We start from the raw sequence: 26,811 nt of genomic DNA, 5'->3' as shown, positions 1-26,811 counted from the left end.
ACGTCCAACCAGAGTTGGCAACGCTAACCTCCCCCCACCTCACCCACCCACCCCCAGACACCTCCCCACCCACCCCCAGACACCTCCCCACCCACCCCCAGACACCTCCCCACCCCTCACCCTCACCCAATGCTAACCTCCCCCCACCTCACCCACCCACCCCCAGACACCTCCCCACCCACCCCCAGACACCTCCTCACCCCTCACCCTCACCCAATGCTAACCTCCCCCCACCTCACCCACCCACCCCCAGACACCTCCCCACCCACCCCCAGACACCTCCCCACCCCTCACCCTCACCCAATGCTAACCTCCCCCCACCTCACCCACCCACCCCCAGACACCTCCCCACCCACCCCCAGACACCTCACCCACCCCTCACCCTCACCCAATGCTAACCTCCCCCCACCTCACCCACCCACCCCCCGACACCTCCCCACCCCTCACCCTCACCCAATGCTAACCTCCCCCCACCTCACCTCACCCACCCATCCCCAGACACCCACCCCACCCACCCCCAGACACCCCACCCAATGCTGACCTCCCTCCTCACCCCCACCCACCCCCAGACACCCACCCCACCCACCCCCAGACACCCACCCCACCTCCCCCCTCACCCAACGCTAACCTCCCCCCAGCCCACCCACCCCACCCCCAGACACCCACCCCACCTCACCCACCCACTCAATGCTAACCTCCCCCACCTCACCTCCCCCCTCACCCAACGCTAACCTCTCCCCACCTCACCCACCCACCCCCAGACACCTCACCCACCCACCCCCAGACACCCCACCCACCCACCCCCAGACACCTCACCCACCCACCCCCAGATACCCACCCACCCCCAGACACCTCACCCACCCACCCCCAGACACCTCACCCACCTCCACCCACCACCAACCCCCACCTAATGCTAACCTCCCTCCTCACCCCCACCCACCCCCAGACACCCACCCCCACCCTCACCCAATGCTAACCTCCCCCCACCTCACTCACCCCCGCCCACCCACCCCCAGACACCCCACCCATCCCCAGACACACCAGCCACCCCCAACCCCACCCATCCCACCCCACCTCCCCCCCACCCAACGCTAACCTCCCCCCAGCTCACCCACCCATCCCCACCCATCCCCAGACACTCCACCCACCCCAACCCACCCCACCCCTCCCCCACCCATCCCCACCCACCCCACCCACCACCACTACCCCCCACCCATTCTCACCCATCCCCAGACACCCCACCCACCCCCACCCCACCTCACCCAATGCTAGCCTCCCCCCACCTCACCCACCCATCCCCACCCACCCCACCCCACCTCCCCCTCACCCAACACTAACCTCCCCCCTCACCTCACCCACCCCCAGGCACCCCACGCACTCCACCGACCCCCACCCACACACCCCACTGAGTTGCTTGAACAGGGAACCTAGAAGGAGCTTGGCTCAGGGTTCAAATTTTCCTGCATTGATCTGATTCTGCACTCCTCTGTCTGGATCCCGAACCATCAGAAATTTCATTTGGAAACCAACTTAGCTGCAAGCCTCTCCCCAACTGAGTTGGAGAAATGGTGATTAGCAGTGTACGTAATCAATTATTAGTAGCTATTGCTGTAAATGATGTTACAAGTCCCTAATAGATTAACTCTCACAGTGCAATCTCTATCAGATAAGGTACATACCGAGGGGCTGTAAAACATTGAAAAGGACAGTGGAGGGTAATGATTTAATTTATTTAATCACAATCAATAGGGTGTTAAACTCAAACCCAGTCAATCCAAATCACCAGCACATCTCGGATACAAAATACTGAAAGCTGCGTTTATATGTGTTAGGATGTGGTGTATCTTAAAAAGGAAAAAAAGAAATGAATTTTGCTGTAGTTTGGTGCAGAACAGTTACCACCTTTCAGGGCTGATAGAGGCTAGGAATAAATGGAAATTATAAGGAAGGCAAGCGGGACAAGCAACATGATTCCATTGGGAAGAAAAAGATCCTGCCACAAACTCCGTACCTTTGTCACCAATCCCAGCCCTTTCTCGTTCACAACCTTGGCGTCCTATTCAACCCTGAGCGAGGTTTCCAATCCTGTACCCTCTCTACCACAAAGACCGCCACCTCTGTAACATCATCCACCTCCAACCCTGCCTCAGCTCATCTGCTGCCAAAACCCTCGTCTATTCCTTTGTCACCTCCACCATTCTAATGCCTCCCTGGCTAGTCTCCCACCCTCTGTAAACTTCAGCTCATCCAAAACTCTGCTGCCCGTGTCCTATCCTGCACCAACTCCCGTTCACCCAGCACCCCTGAATTCGCTGACCTACATTGGCACCTGGTCTGGCAATGCATGGATTTTGAAATACTCGTCCTCGTTTTCAAATCCCTTCATGACCTCGGCCTCCCCCCCCCCCCGCCCCACCCTATCTCTGCAACCTCCTCCAACCCTACCACTCTCCGAGATCTTTGTGCTCCTCCAATTCTGGCCTCTTGCGCATCCCCGGTTTTAATCGCTCCACCATTGATGGCCGTGCCTTTCAGCTGCCTAGGCCCTAAGCTCTGGAAGTCCCTCCCCTTGCAGATCTCCCAGTGGCTGAAGAGCTCCTCCCAGAGTCGCGATGCGGATTCCGCCCACTAAGGGGCACAATGGACATGATCTTCACCGCGCATCAATGACAAGAGAAATGCAGGGAACAACACCAACCGCTGTACATGGCCTTCTTTGACCTCACAAAGTCCTTCAACACTGTCAACCGTGAGGGATTATGGAGTGTCCTCCTCAAATTCGGCTGCCCTCAAAAGTTTGTCACCATCCTCCGCCTGCTTCACGACAACATGCAAGCTGTGATCCTGACCAACGGTTCCACCACAGACCCAATTCACGTACGGACCGGGGTCAAGCAAGGCTGTGTTATCGCACCAACGCTCTTCTCGATCTTCCTTGCTGCAATGCTCCATCTCAACCTCAGTAAGCTCCCCGCTGGAGTGGAGCTAATTTACAGAATAAACGGGAAACTGTTCAACCTCTGTTGCCTCCAGTCCAGACCCAAGGTCGTCCCATCCTCTGTTGTCGAATTACAGTATGCCGACGATGCTTGCGTCTGCGCACACTTGGAGGTCAAACTCCAAACCATCGTCAACACCTTCACCGAAGAGTACGAGAGCATGGGCCTTACACTAAACATCTGTAAGACAAAGGTCCTCTACCAACCTGCCCCCACAACACAGTGCTGCCCCCCAATTATCAAAATCCATGATGAGGCCTCGGACAACGTGGACCACTTTCCATACCTCGGGAGCCTACTGTCAACAAGGGCAGATGTCAATGATGAAGTCCAACACCACCTTCAGTGTGCCAGTGCAGCCTTCGGTCGCCCGAGGAAGAGAGTGTTTGAAGACCAGGACCTCAAACCTGGCACCAAGCTCATGGTCTACAGAGCAGCAGTGATACCCGCCCTGCTGTATGCCTCAGAGACATGGACCATGTACAGCAGGCACCTCAAAGCACTGGAGAGGTACCACCAACGCTGCCTCCGCAAGATCCTGCAAATCTATTGGCATGATAGCCGCACCAATGTCAGTGTTCTCGCTCAGGCCAACATCCCCAGCATCGAAACTTTGACCACGCTCAATCAGCTCTGGTGGACAGGCCACATCATCCGCATGCCCGATACAAGACTCCCAAAACAAGCGCTCTACTCGGAGCTCCGGCACGGCAGGAGAGCCCCAGGTGGGCAGAGGAAACGCTTCAAGGACACCCTCCAAGCCTCCTTGAAAAAGTGCAACATCCCCACCGACACCTGGGAATCCCTGGCCCAAGACCGCACAAAGTGGAGGCGCCAAACACCTCGAGTCTCTTCGCCGGGAGCAAGCGGAAGCCAAGCACAAGGAGCGCACGTCAACCCAAGCACCCCACCCACCCGCCCCTTCAACCACCGTCTGCCCCACCTGTGACAGAAACTGTAGGTCCCACACTGGACTCATCAGTGGTTCCGAGGGACTGCCTAAGAAGAAGAAGAAGACATTGGCTCATAGTCCCCCAAAGCCTCATATTTAAAATGAACATCCTTGTATTTAAATCACTTCATGATTTCACCATTCCCTTTCTCTGTAAACTCCTCCAGCCCGATAACTCCCCACCTCCCCACTCCCCACAACCCCCTCCAATGCCCTTTCCTCTGACTTTGGCTTCAGGTGTCCATCCCCCTTCGCCTCATCATCGGCGGCCATGCCTTCAGCTGTCTAGACCACTTGTTCTGGAATTCTCTCTCTAAACTCCTTAAACTCTCCACCCTCCTCTCCTCTTTTAAGACCCTCCTCAAAACCCACACCTTTGACCAATCTTTTGGTCAAATCTCCTAATAGTTCCTTCTTTGGCTCGGTCTCCATTTCTTGCCTCTGTGAAGTGTTTTGGGACATTTTTTGTCTAAATTTAAATGCGGCTACAGAAATGCAAGTTGTCTTTTTTTATTCGTTTATGGGATGTGGGCGTCGCTGGCAAGGCCAGCATTTATTGCCCATCCCTAGTTGCCCTTGAGAAGGTGGTGGTGAGCCGCCTTCTTGAATCGCTGCAGTCCGTGTGGTGAAGGTGCTCCCACAGCGCTGTTAGGGAGGGAGTTCCAGGATTTTGACCCAGCGACGATGAAGGAACGGCCGATATATTTCCAAGTCAGGATGGTGTGTGACTTGGAGGGGAACTTGGAGGTGGTGGTGTTCCCGTGCGCCTGCTGCCCTTGCCCTTCTAGGTGGAAGAGGTCGCGGGTTTGGGAGGTACTGCCGAAGAAGCCTTGGCGACTTGCTGCAGTGCATCTTGTAGATGGTACACACTACAGCCACAGTATGCCAGTGGTGGAAGGAGTGAATGTTTAAAGTGGTGGATGGGGTGCCAATCAAGCGGCTTCTTTGTCCTGGATGGTGTTGAGCTTCTTGAGTGTTGTTGGAGCTGCACTCATCCAGGCAAATGGAGAGTATTCCATCACACTCCTGACTTGTGCCTTGTAGATGGTGGAAAGGCTTTGGGGAGTCAGGAGGTGAGACACTCGCCTTGTTGCTGTCGTTATTGACCATGCGTTACTTTTATTCCAGTAGATCTTTGGATGGTTAAAGTCATTCAATAGCACTGCATTTTGTTCTTACATTTCTCTCTGAACTATCTACAGATCTCCTCCTCTGTCTGATTGTTTGGTGACCTATAACACACATTGGGCTAGAAATTCAGTAGGCTTTGCGCCCAGTTTTCGCCCAAAGAGGGCTTTTGCGCCACTTGATGAGGTTGCGCCGATATTCAGCGCTGCGGTAATGGCGGCGTTAGCCAGTAGCGCTGCGCCGCCACCGATGACGTCATCGGTGTGCGCAGTGCCCCGCTACCGCCCCGATACCAGCCCGACCGCCATATTGAGTAGCGGCCGCCTCTTCCGTAGCAGCCGCAAACAACGTTCAGAGACCGGGGCCGAACTGCAGCCTTAGTGGGGCGAGTTAAGGTGGAGGTGCGGCCGGCCGCTTTTTCGGCGGCCGCCTGCCCGCACCTCCTTCCCCGGCCTCCTCCACCCCCCCCGCGGCATTGCCGGCTGTTTTCCGGGAGCCCGGCACTTCTCCGTGGTGCCGGGCTCATTTGCCGGCACTAGCGAGCGGCGATCTCGCTATTGCAGGCACCTCCCCCTTAAGAGAGGGAGGAAGGCCTGCAGTACCGCAGCCTGCCGCTCCGCAGCGGGTGGCGCTGCGGCAACTAGCGCGCCGAAATTCAGTTTCAGCGCCCCAAGCGGGGGCGGCCACACCCTTGAACAGCGGCCGTCTTCGACTTGGGGCGCTGAAACTGAATATCCGACGGGCGCGAGTGGCTCCGCGCCCAGCGGTAACTTCTGGGCGCTAGCGAGCTGGCGGGGCCTTACTGAATTTCTAGCCCATTGATTATTGTATCATATCGCTTCTTATTCCTTAACTGTAGCCACATGGATTGTGCCTTAATACAACCCCAGCTCCCACCAAGATATCCTTACATTCCTGTACCGTGTAACACTTCAGTAACACTGCCACCCCATCCCCTTTACCCCAACTCTATCCCTCGAGCAAGTCATTCCCTTTTAAAAGGAACTCTGCTGCTTCCACCCTTCGTAAACTTTGAGCTCATCCAAAGCTCGGCTGCCTGTGTCCTAACTCACACCCAGTCCCGTTCACCCATCACCCCCTGTGCTCACTGCCCCGTGTCCTAACTCACACCCAGTCCCGTTCGCCCATCATCCCCTGTGCTCACTGCCCCGTGTCCTAACTCGCACCAAGTCCCCTTCACCCATCACCCCCTGTGCTCACTGCCCCGTGTCCTAACTCGCAGCAAGTCCCCTTCACCCATCACCCCCTGTGCTCACTGCCCCATGTCCTAACTCGCACCCAGTCCCGTTCACCCATCACCCCCTGTGCTCACTGCCCCGTGTCCTAACTCACACCCAGTCCCGTTCACCCATCGCCCCCTGTGCTCACTACCCCGTGTCCTAACTCGCACCAAGTCCCCTTCACCCATCGCCCCCTGTGCTCACTGCCCCGTGTCCTAACTCGCACCAAGTCCCCTTCACCCATTGCCCCCTGTGCTCACTGCCCCGTGTCCTAACTCACACCAAGTCCCCTTCACCCATCACCCCCTGTGCTCACTGCCCCGTGTCCTAACTCGCACCAAGTCCCCTTCACCCATCGCCCCCTGTGCTCACTGCCCCGTGTCCTAACTCGCACCAAGTCCCCTTCACCCATCACCCCCTGTGCTCACTGCCCCGTGTCCTAACTCGCACCAAGTCCCCTTCACCCATCGCCCCCTGTGCTCACTGCCCCGTGTCCTAACTCACACCCAGTCCCCTTCACCCATCGCCCCCTGTGCTCACTGCCCCGTGTCCTAACTCACACCCAGTCCCGTTCACCCATCACCCCCTGTGCTCACTGCCCCATGTCCTAACTCGCACCCAGTCCCGTTCACCCATCGCCCCCTGTGCTCACTGCCCCGTGTCCTAACTCGCACCAAGTCCCCTTCACCCATCGCCTCCTGTGCTCACTGCCCCGTGTCCTAACTCGCACCAAGTCCCCTTCACCCATCGCCTCTGTGCTCACTGCCCCGTGTCCTAACTCGCACCAAGTCCCCTTCACCCATCGCCTCTGTGCTCACTGCCCCGTGTCCTAACTCGCACCAAGTCCCCTTCACCCATCGCCTCTGTGCTCACTGACCTACTTTGGCTCCCGGTTAAGCAACGCCTCCATTTCAAAATTCTCATCCTTGTTTTCAAATCCCTCCGTGGCCTCGCCCCTCCCTATCTCTGTAATCACCTCCAGCCCCACAACCCCCTGAGATATCTGCGCTCCTCTAATTCTGGCCTCTTGTCCATCCCCGATTATAATCGCTCCACCATTGGTGGCCGTGCCTTCAGCTGCCTGGGCCCTAAGCTCTGGAATTCCCTCCCTAAACCTCTCCGCCTCTCTACCTCTCTCCTCCTTTAAAACGCTCCTTAAAACCTCCCTCTTTGACCAAGCTTTTGGTCATCTGCCCTAATATTTCCTTATGTGGCTCAGTGTCAAATTTTGTTTGATAATGCTCCTGTGAAGCACCTTGGGACGTTTTACTATGTTGAAGGTGCTATATAAATGCAATTTGTTGTTGTTGCTTCAAGAACAGTTACAGAATCATAGATTGGGTAGTTGAGCAGAGTTATGATCATGCCTTGATTTATGCATATGTGACTCTTTATAGAGTAAGGTACAGCCAAAGCATGTTCATATGAAAGTCTGATTACATCTGCTTTCCTTTGTTCTTGTCTATAAAAGGATATGGAATGGTATTGGCTAGAATTGTCCGACAGCTACTATTATTCTGGCATGCTGACCATTTAGAGTGGTTCTGGTTTCATCAAGAAAGAAAGACTTGCATTTCCATAGCGCCTTTCACGACCACCGGACATCTCAAAGCACTTTACAGCCAATGAAGTACTTTTTGAAGTGTAGTCACTGTTGTAATGTGGCAGCCAACTTGCGCACAGCAAGCTCCCACAAACAATGTGATAATGACCAGATACAGGAAACTTTGTGCTATCCGGCACCGACGGGACCGAACTGTTGCCGTCCCATCAAAACTGCCGGACAAACCAGCGCTAATGTTGAAACATACGGAGATTTTGAGCTCCGTATCTGGCAACAAACCCTGTTGCTTAGCAACAGCTTCTAAACAGTCGGCCGCACCTTGCAAGCGTCTCTGTAGCGTCTCTGTAGCTTAGCAACAGCTTCAGCGAGACCTTGCAGAGCTTGACTGTTGAGAAAAAAGCAACGAAAAGAAAAAAAACCTAACGAAACGGCGCCTGATTTTTGCCGGTGGCTCGAGCTTGCCGGACATTTAGCCTCCGGTCCTGCAGTCTGTTTTTGTTCTGTTGATTGAGGGATAACTCTCATGCTCTTCTTCAAAATAGTGCCGTGGGATCTTTTATGTCCACCTGAGAGAGCTGACGGGGCCTCGGTTTAACGTCTCATCCAAAAGAAGGCACCTCCGACAGTGCAGCACTCCACTAGAGTGTCAGCCTAGCTTTTTGTGCTCAAGTCCCTGGAGTGGGACCTTCAACTCACAACCTTCTGACTCAGAGGCAAGGGTGCTACCAACTGAGCCACAGCTGACACTCATTTGTGGCCTAATTACTTGCAGTTCATATTTTCCACAGTGTTTTAAGCCCAGCTATACGTCGGCGCACAATGCCCCAAAACACCAATATGCCGTTTATTGGACCATGAACCTCACTAATCTAAGCCTTCCTGCATTTTCCATATCTTAATGTATGCTGTGAGTCACATTTGCGTCTTGCATTGTTTTGTACACAAGTCACAAATCAGCCAGCTGGATTCAGCTAAGTATGAATCACTTGTGATTAATATAAATTGTGGGAAAAGTTGTTATTAAATATGATTCCATTTCAGAGAGACAAGAACATAGGAACAGGAGTAGGCCAGTCGAGCCTGATATCCCATTCAATAAATCATGGCTGATCTGTATCTTAACTCCATTTACCCGCCTTGGTTCCGTAACCCTTAATACAAGGGTACCCTAACAACAATCTATCAATCTCAGTTTTGCAATTTTCAATTGACCTAGCCTCAGATTTTAGGATACAAAGATAATGTGGCCCTGAAATTTTATGGGGGTTCTCCCAGTGTGGTAACTGGGGGAAGATCAGAAACCCCTCTGAAACCTCAAGGCTCCAAACTGCCCACAATTTTAAAAAAAAAATTATTTATGGGATGTGGGCGTCGCTGGCAAGGCCAGCATTTATTGCCCATCCCTAATTGCCCTTGAGAAGGTGGTGGTGAGCCGCTTTCTTGAACCACTGCAGTCCGTGTGGTGAAGGTGCTCCCACAGTGCTGGTAGGGAGGGAGTTCCAGGATTTTGACCCAGCGACGATGAACGAACGGCCGATATATTTCTAAGTCAGGATGATGTGTGACTTGGAGGGGAACTTGCATTTGGTGGTGTTTCCATGCGCCTGCTGCCCTTGTCCTTCTAGGTGGTGGAGGTCGCAGGTTTGGGAGGTGCTGTCGAAGAAGCCTTGGCGAGTTGCTGCAGTGCATCTTGTAGATGGTACACACTGCAACCATGGTACACCGGTGGTGGAGGGAGTGAATGTTTAAGCTGGTGGATGGGGTGCTGATCAAGTGTAAATTTTAATTTACTCTAAAGATTTGAATCAAAACTAAAGAACAAAGATATTATAGAGTAAATTCATTGATTGCAATTGCATCCCCTGCAGGGAGCCACACTCGAAGGGACCATGAGTCGGAGATTGACCTATGACGCTGTAGGAACATAGGAACAGGAGGAGCCCATTCAGCCCCTCGAGCCTGTTCCGCCATTCAACGTGATCATGGCTGATCAGTATCTTAACTCCATCTACCTGCTCCATATCCTTTTAAAGCCTTATATCACAAAAATCTTATCACTCTGAGATTTAAAATGATTAATTGAGCTAGCACCTCAATTAACTATTATAAATCTGCGATCGCTAGATTTTTGCTGTGGTGTCAATTCTCTGACCTGCACTCCCTTTGAACATGGCTTCCTGTTGGGAGCACGGGACTGGTGAATTTCATGATGAATATGAGATTGGTTTTCTGAACATTATTGTATTTGCAGGCCACATCTACCTGTACCTACTGGGGAAAAGGGATGTTTTCGGATGCGACATTAAACCGAGGCCCCGCCTGCTCTCTCAGGTGGACGTAAAAGATCCCACGGTCACTATTTTGAAGAAGAGCAGGGGGAGTTCTCCCCGGTGCCCTGGGGCTGATATTTATTCCTCAATCAACATCACTGAAAACAGATCATCTGGTCATTATCACATTGCTGTTTGTGGGAGCTTGCTGTGCGCAAATTGTCAGCCGCATTTCCTACATTACAACAGTGACTGCACTTCAAAAAGTACCCAGCTCGTGAAAGGTGCTATATAAATGCAAGTTCCTTCTTTCTTATATGTGTTAGGACACTCCAGAAATGGAACAGACCAGACACGGGGCCATTTCTGCAGCACCTGCTCCACTTTGGTCCTCCTCCAATTTTCGGGAAGCGGGAATAAAATGAACTGGATGCAGAAATGCTGAAAATGACACAGCATTTAATCAATTCCATGACTTTTTTTTAACACAAGAGACATTTTTTTTTTGCATTTGCTAATGTAGATAGATGTCATGGCTCTTGGTGAGGACTGGAAAACAAATGAACTGTTCAAGTCAGTGTTTTAAATTTGGTGCGATTACGCGATAAATCCCTTGTGTTAAGGAAACTCAGCTGACATGTTGAGGGATCTAGGATTTAAGCTTTGTGGCCAGCGCTATGGGGTGTATTAGAAGGAGACAATCTGTGTTACAGATTGTAAGTGTACCCAATTCATGTACATGGGAATGCTTTATCACAATGTCATGCATTTGAATATATGAATTGCAGTTATGCTCGATTTGCTTTATTTATGGCATTGTTTCAGTAAGTTGGAATGTGTCATAACCATAGATTTATAAAATTGTATTCCAAGTCATTGACTGCAATGAGCTTGCAGCACTGTCTCAGAATGCCAATGGGGACCATCACTTGTTGGTAGCGTTATTAGATTCAAGGGTCTAGAAATTGACGATAGCCCCGTTTGGGGCGCCAGCCTCGCCAGGGCGCTAAAAGTAGTGCCCCGGAAGCATTCGCGGCCGCCCGCCGGAAATTCAGTTGGAGCGCCCCAAAGGGAAGCGCGGCGCTACTGGAGGCGCCCCGCATCCCTCTTGGGGCGCTGCGACTGAATATCGTTGCACAACGTGCCGCAGCGCCACACGCTGCGGCACGTCACGCTGCGGTACTGCAGGCCTTCCTCCCCTTCTTAAAGGGGAGGGGCCTTGTTCAGCGCGATCTGGGGCCCAGCTGGGCCCCCGAGGATCGCGAGTGCCGGCAAAAGAGCCCAGCACCGAGGAGAAGTGCCGGGCTCTTGGAACGCAGCCGGCACTCTGCGGGGAGGGGGTGGGGGGGTCAGGAGGCCGGGGACGGGAGCGCAGAGAGGTGCTGGCAGGCGGCCAACAACAAAAATGGCCGCCCCGCACCTCTCCTTTAATTTGCGCCTCTACCGCCGCAGGTAGGCCCCCCTGAACCGGTCGCACATAGCGTCCGGCGGTAAATCAGGGGGTGCTTCCAAATATCGCGGCCGGAGCGTCAGCGGGGCGCTGCGCACACCGATGACGTCATCGGTAGCGGCGCAGCGCTAACGGCTAGCGCCACCACTAGTGTCCCACTGAATTTAGCGGGAGGCGTGGCCAGTGGCTTGCGACCCACTTAGCGCCCTCTTAAGGCGCTAACGGGTGGCGCAGCCCACTGAATTTCTAGGCCAAGGGCTTCTCCTCCAAGGTTGAGAGCTTGCAATAGTAACAGTCAGGCTTCCTCCAGCTCATGCACAAGATCCAGGAGCAAACCGTGAGGTAGATTTTGTGGCATAAAAATAAAGGGGACAACCAGTTGCAGGGAGGGCTTCAGCCTACACTGACGTGCTGCTGAGCAACATGATGGGGGAGTTGGACTCTGAGGGGATCTCATTGAAACTTATAAAATTCTAACAGGACTAGACAGACTAGATGCAGGAAGGATGTTCCCGATGGTCAGGGAGTCCAGAACCAGGGGTCACAGTCTAAGGATAAGGGGTAGGCCATTTAGGACAGAGATGAGGAGGAATTTCTTCGCCCAGAGAGTGGTGAACCTGTGGAATTCTCTACCACACAAGGCAGTTGAGGCCAATTCATTAAATATATTCAAGAAGGAGTTGGATATATTTCTTAAGGTTAAAGGGATCAAGGGATATGGGGAGAAAGCAGGGACAGGGTACTGAATTTGGATGATCAGCCATGATCTCATTAAATGGCGGAGCAGGCTCGAGGGGCCGAATGGCCTACTCCTGCTCCTATCTTCTATGTTTCTATGTTTCTATCAGGCATGTGTCTTTGACAAAGCCCCTACATAAGGGCACGGATTGAGCAATGGTGATGAGTAAGCACTGGAGTTGGGCATCTGGGTGGGCTGCAGATCATAAGCTAACCTGCACAGGTCCTCCCCTCTACACCTACACAAGATATCTATTGTATAGCTGAAGAGGAAAGGAAGAAATATTTACAATTATACAGCACCTTTTATGACCTCAGGATGTTCCAAAGCGCTTTACAGCCAATGAAGTACTTTTGAAGTTGTAATGTAGGAAATTTGACAGCCAATTTGTGCACAGCAAGCTCCCACAAACAGTCATATGATAATGGCCTGATAATCTGTTTTAGTGATGTTGGTTGGGGAATAAATGTTGGCCAGGACACCAGGAAGAACTCCCCTGCTCTTCTTCGAAATAGTGCCGCGGGATCTTTTACGTGCACCTTAGAGGCAGACGGGGCCCCAATTTAATTTCTCATCCAAAAGACGGCACCTCCGACAGTGCAGCTCTCCCTCGGTACTGCACTGGGAGTGTCAGCCTAGATTATGTGCTCAAGTCTCTGGAGTGGGACTTGAACCCACAACCTTCTGACACAGACGAGAGTACGACGCACTGAGCCACAGCTGAAGCTCTGAAGACTGGGGGTGGGAGAGGTGACAGCTGGTAGAAGGTATTACCACACAAACAGGCCATTTGGCCCAACAGGTCTGTGCTGACGTTTATGCTCCACACGAGCCTCCTCCCACTCTGCTTCATCTCGCTCTATCAGCAAATCCTTCTATTCCTTTCTCCCTCATATACTTATGTAACTTCCCCTTAAATACATCTATATGATTCACCTCAACTACTCCTTGTGGTAGTACTCCTGGGGGAGTGCTTCTGTATCATGCACGAGAGGCTCCCCTGAATGGCAGATTGATCCAGTGAGGGGTACAGGAGCATAATGGTTATGTTACTGGACTAGTTAATCCAGAGGCTCGGACTAATGATGTGAGTTCAAATCCCACGATGGCAGCTGGGGAATTTAAATTCAGTTAGTTAAATAAATCTGGAATTAAAAAGCTAGTCTCAGTAATAGTGACCATGAAACTACTGGATTGCTGTAAAAACCCAACTGGTCCACTCATACCCTTTAGGGAAGGAAATCTGCCGTCCTTACCTGGTCTGGCCTATATGTGGCTCCAGACCCACAGCAATGTGGTTGAGTCTTAACTGGCCTCTGAAATAGTCCAGCAAGACACTCAGTTGTACCAAACCGCTACAAAGATTGCAGCGGTTCAAGAAGGCGGCTCACCACCACCTTCTCGAGGGCAATTAGGGATGGGTAATAAAGGCTGGCCTCACCGGTGAATGAATAAAGCAAAGCAGCTGAGCCACACGGACTGGGAGGGTCTCGGGTCCTGTCTAGAGTGAGTTGAAAAATATCAGCCCAGGTCTTGGTTGGGGGACTAGAATGTGTTTCCTGGGCCCCAGGGTTAGGGAAGTGAAACTTGATCAGGGTCCCAGCCTGTGATTGTCATGGTTGTAGACATCAGGTTCAACTGTGATGGCCCATTGAATAATTACATAGAATATACAGCCCAGCTAGTCCATGCTGACATTTGTGCTCCACTCAAGCCTCCTTCCATCCTTCCTCATCTCAGTATATCCTTCTATTCCTTTCTCCCTCATGTGTTTATCCAGCTTCCCCTTAAATGTATCTATACTATTCATCTCAACCACTCCTGTGGTAGCGAGTTCCACATTCTCACCACTCTCTGGGTAAACATTTTCCCATTGGATTTATAGCTGACTGTCTTATATTTATGGCCCCTAAATTTATTAGTTTCTTCCAAAATTATTTTGCTGATGAAATTTAAAATGTTCTGATTGGGAACAGTTTATTTTTAAACCTGTGTTTGTTGCAGCCAAATTCACCAACTTATGTTACTCGAATTCAGAAAAGAAAATAATGAAACCCAGAAATGAAAAGGCCTAATTATATATGTACATGAATATGAAATGGTTTATAAAACATTCGTGATATATTTGCCTTGCTGAGGTTACAGCTAGACTCCTCTCCCATGATAGTTCTGAGAAGTGTATGTCGCCCAGGACACCGGGGATAACTTCCCTGCTCTTCTTTGAATAGTGGCCGTGGGATCTTTTACGTCCACCTGAGAGAGCAGACAGGGTCTTGGTTTAACGTCTCATCCGAAAGACGGCACCTCCAAAAGTGCAGCGCTCCCTCAGTACTTCACTGGAGTGTCAGCCTGGAATTTGGTGCTCAAGTCTCTGGAGTGGGACTTGAACCCATGAATCTTCTGACTCTGAGGTGAGAAACATAGAAACATAGAAGATAGGAGCAGGAGTAGGCCATTCGGCCCCTCGAGCCTGCTCCGCCATTCAATGCGATCATGGCTGATCATCCAAATTCAGTACCCTGTTCCTGCCTTCTCCCCATACCCCTTGATCCCTTTAGCCTTAAGAAATATATCCAACTCGTTCTTGAATATATTTAATGAATTGGCCTCTACTGCCTTGTGTGGTAGAGAATTCCACAGGTTCACCACTCTCTGGGTGAAGAAATTCCTCCTCATTTCTGTCCTAAATGGCATACCCTTTATCCTTAGACTGTGACCCCTGGTTCTGGACTCCCCCACCATCGGGAACATCCTTCCTGCATCTAGTCTGTCCAGTCCTGACAGAATTTTATAAGTTTCAATGAGATCCCCTCTCATTCTTCTAAACTCCAGCGAGTATAAGCCCAATCGACCCAATCTCTCCTCATACATCATTCCTGCCATCCCAGGTATCAGCCTGGTGAATCTTCGCTGAACTCCTTCCATGGCAAGGACATCCTTCCTCAGATAAGGCGACCAAAACTGCACACAATACTCAAGATGTGGTCTCACCAAGGCCCTGTAGAACTGCAGCAAGACATCCTTGTTCCTGTACTCAAACCCTCTCGCTACGAAGGCCAACATACCATTTCCCTTCTTAACCGCCTGCTGCACCTGCATGCTTACCTTCAGCGACTGGTGCACAAGGACACCCAGGTCTCGTTGCACTTCCCCTTCTCCCAATCTATTGCCATTCAGATAATAATCTGCCTTCCTGTTTTTGCCACCAAAGTGAATAACCTCGCATTTATCCACGTTATATTGCATCTGCCATGCATCTGCCCAATCACCCAACCTGTCCAAATCATCCTGGAGTTTCTCGGCATCCTCCTCACTGCACACACGCCCACCCCGCTTTGTGTCATCTGCAAACTTGGAGATATTACATCTAGTTCCCTTGTCTGGATCATTAATATATATTGTGAATAGCTGGGGTCCTAGGACCGATCCTTGCGGTACCCCACTAGTCATTGCCTGCCACTCGGAAAAAGACCCATTTATTCCAACTCTTTGCTTTCTGTCTGCCAACCAGTTCTCTATCCAAGTCAATACCTTACCCCCAATCCCATGTGCCTTAACTTTACATGCTAATCTCTTATGCGGGACCTTATCGAAAGCCTTCTGAAAGTCCAAATACACCACATCCACTGGTTCTCCCTTATCTATTCTACCAGTTACATCCTCAAAAAATTCCAGTAGATTAGTCAAGCACGATTTACCTTTTGTAAATCCATGTTGGCTTTGTCCGATCCTGTCACTGTTTTCCAAGTGCTCTGCTATTACATCTTTTATAATGGACTCTAGCATTTTCCCCACTACCGATGTCAGGCTTACCGGTCTGTAATTCCCCACTGCTACCTACTGAGCCACAGTTGACACATTTAAAAATAAAAGAGTTAGCATACCACCAGCCCTACTTAAAGTTATTAACCAACTGATGTCGCTGGAGGAGCTAATTCATGTCTTCTGAAGAAATCAAGCAATCTGCCATATCCTGGAGCGGAGTCTAACCAACAGACCAGATTCATTTTGATTTTTCTGTTGGCCATACACATTGATCCACACCAGAATGATTGATGAATTAACCAATCACGTTTGAATAGACTGAAAGCAAGCATGTTGCTAAGTTACAGTCTTTCGATCAGGGAGAAAAGAAACAGTTGGAGATTAGTATTCCCTTTAAAACGTTTTAGCATTCTCAGTGAAATATAGAGAAAGCTATGCATCACCTCAAGTTAATTACAAAAGTGGTAATTCAAACATTTTGAACTATTGATAGGTGGCAAAATAAATCACTTCAGTTAACAAGAGCATTTTGCTTTTCCCTGCATTTACACATTACTTTGAGCTGATCATTAACACCGGGCAGGGGCATTCTGCAGATTTGTAGACATTGCAATTACGATAATAGAACTGTACTGGCAACACAGGACTTGACTGTCTTCAGACCGCACAGCACACAACAAAAAAAGAAAGACCTGCATTTCTATAGCGCCTTTCATGACCACCAGACGTCCCAAAGCGCTTTACAGCCAATGAAGTACTTTTTGAAGTGTAATCACTGTTGTAATGTAAGAAACGTGGCAGCCAATTTGTGCACAGCAAGGTCCCACAAACAGCAAGGTGATAATGACCAGACAATCTGTTTTAGTGATGCTGATTGAGGGATAAATATTGGCCCCAGGGAGAACTCCCCTGCTCTTCTTCGAAATAGTGCTGTTGGATCTTTTATGGCTCATCTGAAAGATGGCACCTCCAACAGTACATCGCTCCCTCAGCACTGCACTGGAGTGTCAGCCTAGATTCGTTATGTGCTTAAGTCCCTGGAGTGGGACTTGAACCCACAACCTTCTGTAGTGTATGTACCTTTAAGAGAGAACTACTTTTACAGCTCCTGTATACTGTAGTACCGGCAGTGACCACACCTGTATATAAGCCTTGAGCATGCCTCTGTACCCCCAGTCTTGAGAGTACCCTACTCCAGTAAACACCTGTTGATTGTTAAGTTACAGCATCCGTGTAGTTATTTGAAAACATCATACTCTCAGAATCACGGATCTAACACCTTCTGACTAAGAGGGAAGTGTGCTAGGAACTGAGCCACAGCTGACACTCATTTGTGATAATGCTACTTTTAGTTTAATTACTTGCAGTTCATATTTTCCACAGTGTTTTAAGCTCAGCTTTACGTCGGCGCACAATGCCCCAAAACAATTTTTTGAAGTGTAGTCACTGTTGTAATGTAGGAAATGTGGCAGCCAATTTGTGCACAGCAAGCTCCCACAAACAGCAATGTGATAATGACCGGATAACCTGTTTTTGTGGTGTTGGTTGAGGAACAAATATTGGCCCCAGGACATCGGGGATAACTCCCCCTGCTCTTCTTCGAAACAGTGGCCGCGGGATCTTTTATGTCTACCTGAGAGAGCAGACGGGGCCTCGGTTTAAGGTCTCATGCGAAAGACGGCAACTGCAACTTCCTCAGTCCTGCACTGGAGGGTCAGCCTAGATTTATTGTGCTCAAGTCTCTGGAGCGGGACTTAAACTTCTAGACCCAGAGGCAAGAGTGCGACCAACGGAGCCACAGCTGACACAGCCGCCACCTCCAACAACACTGAACTAGTCCAGGCTTTTGTTAGTTTAGGTGGCCTTTTTTCATGTCATGTATTGCTGTTAATTTCTAAATCATTAAATCTTAACAAATCCGTGGAAAAGGTCTGGTTCTATCGCTTATCCTTTTGAACCATTTACATGTGTGAGTAGACGGACCAGCAACCTTATGCTGAAAGAAAGGTTCTGGAGGGATGACCATGCAGTACTCTTGAGAGCCTACTGTCAACAAGGGCAGACGTCGACGACGAAGTCCAACACCACCTTCAGTGTGCCAGTGCAGCCTTCGGTCGCCTGAGGAAGAGAGTGTTTGAAGACCAGGACCTCAAACCCGGCACTAAGCTCATGGTCTACAGAGCAGCAGTGATACCTGCCCTGCTTTAGGCCTCATAGACATGGACCATGTACAGCAGGCATCTCAAAGCACTGGAGAGGTACCACCAACACTGCCTCCGCAAGGTCCTGCAAATCCATTGGCAGGATAGGCGCACCAACGTCAGTGTTCTTGCTCAGGCCAACATCCCCAGCATCGAAACTTTGACCACACATGATCAGCTCCGATGGACAGGTCACATCGTCCGCATGCCCCATACGAGACTCCCAAAACAAACGCTCTACTCGGAACTCTGACAAGGCAAGAGAGCCCCAGGTGAGCAGAGGAAACGCTTCAAGGACACCCTCAAAGCCTCCTTGAAAAAGTGTAATATCCCCACCGACACCTGGGAATCCCTGGCTCAAGACTGCACAAAGTAGAGGAGAAGCATCCGGGAAAGCGCCGAACACCTCGAGTCTCTTCACCAGGAGCAAGCGGAAGCCAAGCGCAGGCAGCGCAAGGAGCACACGTCAACCCAAGCACCCCACCCACCCGCCCCTTCAACCACCGTCTGCCCCACCTGTGACAGAGACTGTAGGTCCCGCATTGGACTCATCAGTCACCTGCGAACTCATTTTTAATGTGGAAACAAGTCATCCTCGGCTCCCGAGGAACTGCCTAAGAAGACTCTCAAGCTTACTGGAGGTACAAGATCTTTCATTCAGCTTTGAGAGAAGACCCTTCCTTCCTGTTCAGAAACATTTTTGTAAAATGATTTAACTAGCATCTCTTGACCAACACCAGTTTGCCTATCGTGCAAACAGATCAACGGAGGATGCAATCACAACTGCTCTACACTCTGCACTGAATCACTTAGATGGTAAAGAGACCTACATCAGAATGCTGTTCATAGACTACAGCTCAGCATTCAACACTATCGTCCCCAACAAGCTGGCCACCAAACTCCACACTCTTGGCCTGAAAACTTCCCTCTGCAACTGGACCCTGGACTTCCTAACAAACAGACCCCAATCTGTCAAATTAGGTAACCACACCTCCCCCCCCGACCCTGAACACGGGGGCCCCACAAGGATGTGTGCTGAGCCCCCTCCTCTACTCCCTCTTCACACACGACTGTGTGGCTGTTCATGGTTCCAACACCATCATCAAGTTTGCGGATGATACCACGGTAGTAGGCCAGATCACCAACAACGATGAGTCAGCCTACAGGGAGGAGGTCCAGCATCTTGTGAAGTGGTACGCCGATAACAACCTGGCCCTTAACATCAAGAAAACCAAAGAAATCATTGTGGACTTCAGGAAGTCTAAAGGCGGAAGTCACACCCCCATCCACATCAATGGGGCTGTGGTGGAAAGGGTGGACAGCTTTAAGTTCCTCGGAGTCCACATCACGGAAGACCTCTCCTGGTCCCTCAATACCTCCTCTCTGGTGAAGAAGGCCCAGCAGCGACTATATTTCCTAAGGAGGCTGAAGGGATGTAACCTGTCACCCCTGATCCTCTCTAACTTTTACCGCTGCACAATAGAGAGCATCCTGACGAACTGTATCACAGTATGGTATGGCAGCTGTAGCTACTATGACCGGAAAGCCCTGCAGCGGGTAGTCAAAACTGCCCAACGCATTACCGGCACCCGGCTACCGACCATAGAGCACATATACCAGAAACGCTGTTTACGGAGGTCACGGTCCAGCATCAAAGACCCTACCCACCCCAGCCACAGTCTGTTCGCCCTCCTGCCATCTGGGAGACGCTACAGATGCATTCGCACCCGTACGACCAGATTTAGGAACAGCTTCTTTCCCAGGGCTGTCATCCTACTGAACTCCACAAATAAAGTCTAAAGCCTGCACATCTGCCAATGCACTTTATTATGGTTATGTTTATGTTAATGTATTACAAGCCAAATGAATGTTGAATGTTTAAATGTCTTAATCTAAATGTACACTCTCGGGAGCCGCAAGCCTACATTTCGTTGTACTGCACTTGTGCACTAACAATGACAATAAAGTTGATTATGATTATGATTATGATTATGATTATGATCAATAAAACTGTTTGACAGTCAATACACATCTTTTTCACCTCAAGCCATGTCTGCATTAAACACCTAGAATGGATCAGGAAATGGAACTTTTGACTGACCTGATGAACAGTATTTTTAATCTTCTGTTCCCTTCTCATCTTTTATCCATTCGAAGCTCCCGGCCAATCCACTGGTAGGTGGATTGCAAACTGATTCCCCAGAGCTGTGCATGTACATCTAGTTAGACTGATGCAAGTTTTGACTTCTCGCTGAGGCAGTTGCTAAGAAACAGTTCATCTTTTCCGCAGAGGACCAGTGAGTTATTGCAATGGTCCATCTCTTTGAGTTTGTGATTTAGTGATCTTTCCTTACTTCGCTGTCATATCCAGATGAGCATTTATAGATAATCTAGGGTTGACAACCCTCCAGGATTGTCCTGAAGCCTCCAGGAATCTCCTGGACACCGCTGCGAGCAATCCTGGAGAAAAAAATCATACTTCAAAAAATATTGGAGAGATGGGGAGAAAAAAGGGCTGTTTGACCGACAGTCAAGAATCATCCAATCAGGTACTGAAGAGTATCGTTTGCTTTCCAATTGGCCGTGGGAAGGTGGGGCACCGTGAGGACGGACGTGGACGATTTGCCACGAGTTGCTGGACGATTTCCGCCATTAGCTTCGCGAAAATGGCAACTCGCCCTTAACCTCTCCGTGATTTTCATCAAGTTGCTGCATTTGCACATTAATTGCCCATTAAACTCGCCACAGAAAGTTAAGCCCAGTAATGAATATGTAAACACCCTTTTAACGAGCTGATAACTGTTAATGACTACCAATCAACCTCTCTTGCCCAGAAAGTGAACAGTTCTAAGTCTCATTCCTACAGGTTGTGAATTGTTGGGAGATTTTAAAAGTGTCTAATTTTAAATTCAAACATTTTCTTTAACTTTTCCTTTGTCTTTTTTTCCCGTCTTTCTTTCCCTCACTTTATTTCTCGTTCTGCACCCAATTGACTCTAGTTTACCCTCCTTCTCAGTCCTTCCTCTGTTTAATTCTCAATCCTTCAGTCTCATTGGTAAAGGACTGTTGGTCCCATCATTCACCGAGGTCCCAGATTCCCCGTTGCCCGTTATCGGCGCGCACTTCCAGCACAACCTTTGTGAACCAGTAGATACCCAAACACGCAATTGTAAATCTAACTAACGGGGGCAGGCCGCGAGATGCCCCGCTCCTGCAAAATCTGGGCCAAAATATGTATATCACAGCGTCTCGCTGGCAAGACGGCTTGTAGGTTTTAAAAGTTACTTTCGGCTGTTAAGTGAGTAAGTGAGGGGGACAGGAGCAGCCTGCCTGTGTAATCTGCTTTCAGAGCTTGAGATGGAAAAGATAATTGAAGAAATTACACCGGGCGCTCGAGCGGGACAAACTGCACGGGCCAAATAACATAAACAGAACAATAAACTGAAATAAAATTAGCACATTACTGGAGTAAGGAGGCAATAGAGCATTTAGACAACAGAATTAATCTTGCGGATGCAGCCAGTTTTAAAAAGGTACCTTATCACCAGTGTTAACTAAGCCTGTGTCCTAAGTCGCACCAAGTCCTGTTCACCCATCACCCCTGCATCCCTCCATGGCCTTGCCCCTTCCTATCTCTGTAATCTCCTCCAGCACCACAACCCCCCGAGATATCTGCGCTCATCTAATTCTGCCCTCTTGAGCATCCCTGATTACAATCGCTTAACCATTGGTGGCCGTGTCTTCAGCTGCCTGGGCCCTAAGCTCTGGAATTCCTTCCCTAAATCTCTCCGCCTCTCTACCTCTCTTTCCTCCTTTAAGATGCTCCTTAAAATCTACCTCTTTGACCAAGCTTTTGGTCATGTGCCCTAACTTCTCCTTATGTGGCTCGGTGTCAAATTTTTTGTCTTATAATACTCCTGTGAAGCACCTTGGGACATTTTACTATGTTAAAGGTGCTGTATAAATACAAGTTGTTGTTGTCGTTGTTGTTAAAAATATAAACACCACCATGCAAAATCGTGCGCTTTCGGAGATAATGAAGGGTTGAAACAATAGTAATTTGAGCACAAAAATCTAGGCTGACACTCCAGTGCAGTGCTGAGGGAGTGCCGCACTGTCGGATGGGCCGTCTTTCGGATGAGTTGTTAAACCGAGATTCCGTCTGCCCTCTCGAGTGGACGTGAAAGATGCACTATTTCAAAGAAGAGCAGGGGAGTTCTCCCTGGTGTTTGGCCAATATTTATTCCTCAATCAACATCACTGACATAAGAAAACTACTAGGCACTTGGTCTAAGCGTTAAACAAAGCTTTAATCAACTGTTTTACAACATGGCGGTCTAGTTGTGTCCTTCACTAGTTCCTGTTAAGAATGTCCTGCACAAGCTGGGCCCGTGCCCGAGTATTTATACTCTCCCTGGACAGCGCCACCCGCAGGCCGCTCAGTATTATTTCATAAGTCTTTCTTTCATGAATGACTGATTCATGTCAATCACTAAAAACAGATTATCTGGTCATTATCACATTGCTGTTTGTGGGAGCTTGCTGTGCATAAATTGTCTGCTGCGTTTCCCATATTACAACAGTGACTACACTTCAAAAAACTACTTAATTGGCTGTAAAACGCTTTGGGATGCCCGGTGGTCGTGAAAGACGCTGTAGAAATGCAAGCCTTTCTTTACTTTTAACACAATCGCAGGGGAGATGTGAGCAGTGCTTTAAAATGGCAGGCCTCCCACTTTCCGAAGCTTTGTTATGAGGTTAGTGTAGTGTATGTACCTTTAAGGGGGAGAACTACTTTTTACAGCTCCTGTATCCTGTAGTACCGGCAGTGACCACACCTGTATATAAACCCTGAGTAGTAATCTGTACAGTCAGTTGCAGTTTGAACCCTCATTCAGTAAACACCTGTTGATCGTTCCCTGCAGTCTTTTGTCTGATTATTGAAGGACACAACATTAAGATACACGGGACTAAAATTGGCGATGACGCAGATTCGAACCTACCTGCAACTCTGCATCACCTCCCAGGGATTCGCTCCTGGAGAACAGTGGAAGGAGGTCGAGTCCAGATGCACGGGCGTCGACCACGGGCAACGCCCAGTCATCCAGCGGAGATTTGAGCATCGCAGGGAAGGCTGTCGAGAGCCAGGCTTGGCTTTCCAGTCACGGTGGTCCAGCGAAACGGGCTGGCAACAGGTACTGCGCAGACCCTTCCCGGACAGCGGCGGCTAGAGCCGACCGAGCGGCACAGAAAAAGGCTGAGCAGCGTCGACGGGGAAGAGAGAGAGGGCAGAGCGCACAGGGCGCAGCCAGTGTTCAGGACCGAGCGGCGTCAACGGGGAGAGAGACGAGAGAGAGCAGAGCGCAGCCAGTGTTCAAGGGCCGAGCAACGTCAACGGGGGAGAGAGGCGCACAGGAAAACGCGAGGCGCTGCCATTGACACGAGGACCACAGAGAGCGGCATTGGCAGCAACGCAGGAGCAGCGCACGAAACCCACAGGGCGTCGCCATTTGCCACGAGGACCGCCGAGAGCGGCGTTGGCAGCAGCGCGGGAGACGCCATTTCAAGCCGCAGCGGGGAAGAAAGGAAAGCACGGGAGACGCCATTTTAAGCCACAGCGGGGAAGAAAGGAAACCGCGGGAGACGCCATTTTAAGCCAGTCTAACCACACTCAAAAATGCCGAAGAGTGGCAGTATCACAGCATTCGACAATGAAGTCGAAGATTGGACGACATATGATGAATGCATAGAAGTATACTGCAAAGCGAATGAAGTGCCAGATGACAAGAAAGCGCTGGTATTGTTGAATTCAATGGGTGCAAAAACGTATGGCTTACTACAAAACCTAGTAACCCCAGAGAAGCCAGTAGAAAAGGATTTTGAAAACATAGTGTCAATCCTACAGGACCACTTAAACCCCACACTGCTGCTGATAGCAGAAAGATTTAAGTTTCACAAAAGGAACCAGCATAAAGATGAAAGTAATGCTGAGTATTTAATGGAACTGCGCAAGCTATCAAAACACTGCCAGTTTGGAACGGGACTAGCAGATACTTTAAGGGACAAGTTTGTGTGTGGGCTTCAAAGTGAAGGAACCCAGAAACGGCTTCTATCAGAAAAGGATCTTACACTGGACAAAGCTTTCAGCATTGCAGTATCACACGAAGCAGCAGCACGGGGCGCTGCAGAGATACAATGGAGACCGCAAGAATATGGCACAAATGAAATGTCATACGGAACAGTGAAGTGCTATCGCTGCAGCAGAACAACACACGACCATAATGATTGCTGGTTCAAGGACAAAGTGTGCAGACAGTGTGGAAAAGTAGGACACATAGCAAGAGTCTGCAGGTCGGGAAAGAAAACCAGCAGCAAGAAATTTCCACAGGAGAAGTACAAGAAGGTACATAAGGTGACGGAGAGTAGTTCAGACGAACAGAAGAGTGATACAGACTCCGGAAGCAAGGAGCTGGGTTGTCTGAAACTACATAATGTGATCAAAACGGAGGATCACCAAACTATCTGGGTCACGCTCAAGATAGCAGGAGTCCAAGTGAAAATGGAATTGGACCCAGGATCAGCCCTAACAGTCATAAACCGAAGGGACTACAAGCGGTTATTCTCACATATACCCTTGAGAGATACAAAGATTGTCTTGAAGACGTACACGGGGCAAAAAGTCTACCCCAAAGGAAAAATAAGGGTGAACGTTATATATAATGGCAAGGAAACACCAAAAATGGACCTATATGTATTGCCAGATGGAGGACCACCACTACTAGGACGTGAATGGATCCGGAAGATACAGCTAGATTGGCATTCCATACAAGCACTGACTGTAGATGCCAAAAAGGATGACGACGTCACACCTGGATGACTGTCAAAAATGCTAACTGACGCACAAGAAGTGTTCCAGCAGGGACTCGGAACACTAAAAGGTATAACAGCGACGATCAAAATAGAGGAAAATGCAAGCCCAAAGTTTTTTTAAGGCCAGACCGGTACCTTATGCGATCCGCCCAGCCGTCGAAGCAGAGCTGGAAGGTTTGGAACGTTCAGGAGTACTGTCCAAAGTGGACTGGAGCGAGTGGGCTACACCCATCGTTCCTGTAATGAAGAGGTCGTTGAGTAATACGCCTGGGGAACCAAAGAAGGTTCGCATCTGTGGGGACTTTAAGGTGACAGTGAACCCAGTCCTTCACACTGTACAATATCCGCTTCCGCGGATTGAAGATATTTTCGCCTCGCTATCTGGACGGAAACGCTTCACTAAGATTGATCTGGCCCAGGCGTACCTGCAAATGGAGGTAGAAGAAGCCTCGAAACAGTACCTCACGATCAACACTCATAAAGGTCTCTACCAATACAACCGGCTGGTGTTTGGGGTAGCATCAGCTCCGGCTATTTGGCAAAGGGCAATGGAACAAGCCTTGCAAGGGATTCCAGGGACCCAGTGTTATTTGGACGACATCCTGGTCACGGGCGAAAATGACAGTGATCACCTCGCCAACCTGGAGCAGGTGCTCACTAGATTGAAGGAATATGGGCTCCGAGCTAATCGCCACAAATGCGAGTTTTTCCAGAAGCAGATCTCGTATTGTGGCCACGTTATTGATAAAGAGGGGTTACATAAGTCCCCTGAAAAGATTGAGGCAGTAGTCAAGACTCCAGCACCGGAAGATGTGTCACAACTGAGGTCGTTCCTCGGGCTGGTGAACTACTACCATAAGTCCTTGCCGAATTTGTCTACCGTACTACACCCACTGAACACCCTACTGCAAACGGGGGTACCATGGAAGTGGAGTGACGAATGTAAACGAGCTTTCCAGAAGAGCAAAGCATTGATCACATCAAAAGAGGTGTTGGCTCATTTCAACCCAGCACTACCAATTCAGTTGGCGTGTGATGCATCACCCTATGGCATTGGAGCCGTGCTGTCGCACAAATTCCCGGACAGCTCGGAGAGGCCAGTAGCCTTTGCGTCTCGGTCACTAACCTCAGCCGAGCGTAACTACGCCCAGATTGACAGGGAGGCCCTCAGCCTAGTGTGGGGAGTGAAAAAGTTCAATCACTATCTGCACGGGCAGAAGTTCACCTTGCTGACTGATCACCAACAACTTGTCTCCATCTTTAATCCAAAGAAGGGCGGTCCGGTGATGACTGCGCAACGGCTACAAAGATGGTCCCTTTTTCTAGGGGCGCACCAATATGAAATCGAGTATAAGGGCACGAAACAGCATGGAAACGCTGATGGGCTATCACGCCTGCCACTGCCTGCTGCGGGGGAAGCACCAGCAGTGGATCCTGTCGAAATATTTCATTCGACTATAATTGAATGCTTGCCAGTAACTAATGCTGGTATAGAGATGGAGACCCAAAATGACCTGACGCTTTCTCGGGTATATGATTTGACGGTGAAGGGATGGCCAGCACATGGCGACTCACTGTTGCCAGCATTCTCATCCAGAAGAGAACAGCTGTCAGTATGCCAGGGGACCTTGA

This window comes from Somniosus microcephalus, chromosome 2 (genome assembly GCF_052327205.1).
Source record: "Somniosus microcephalus isolate GS21.2 chromosome 2, FLI_Smic_1.0, whole genome shotgun sequence".
Classification (NCBI taxonomy): Eukaryota; Metazoa; Chordata; class Chondrichthyes; order Squaliformes; family Somniosidae; genus Somniosus; species Somniosus microcephalus.
The sequence above is the reverse complement of the archived record's forward strand: the minus strand, read 5'-3'. Positions refer to the sequence as shown.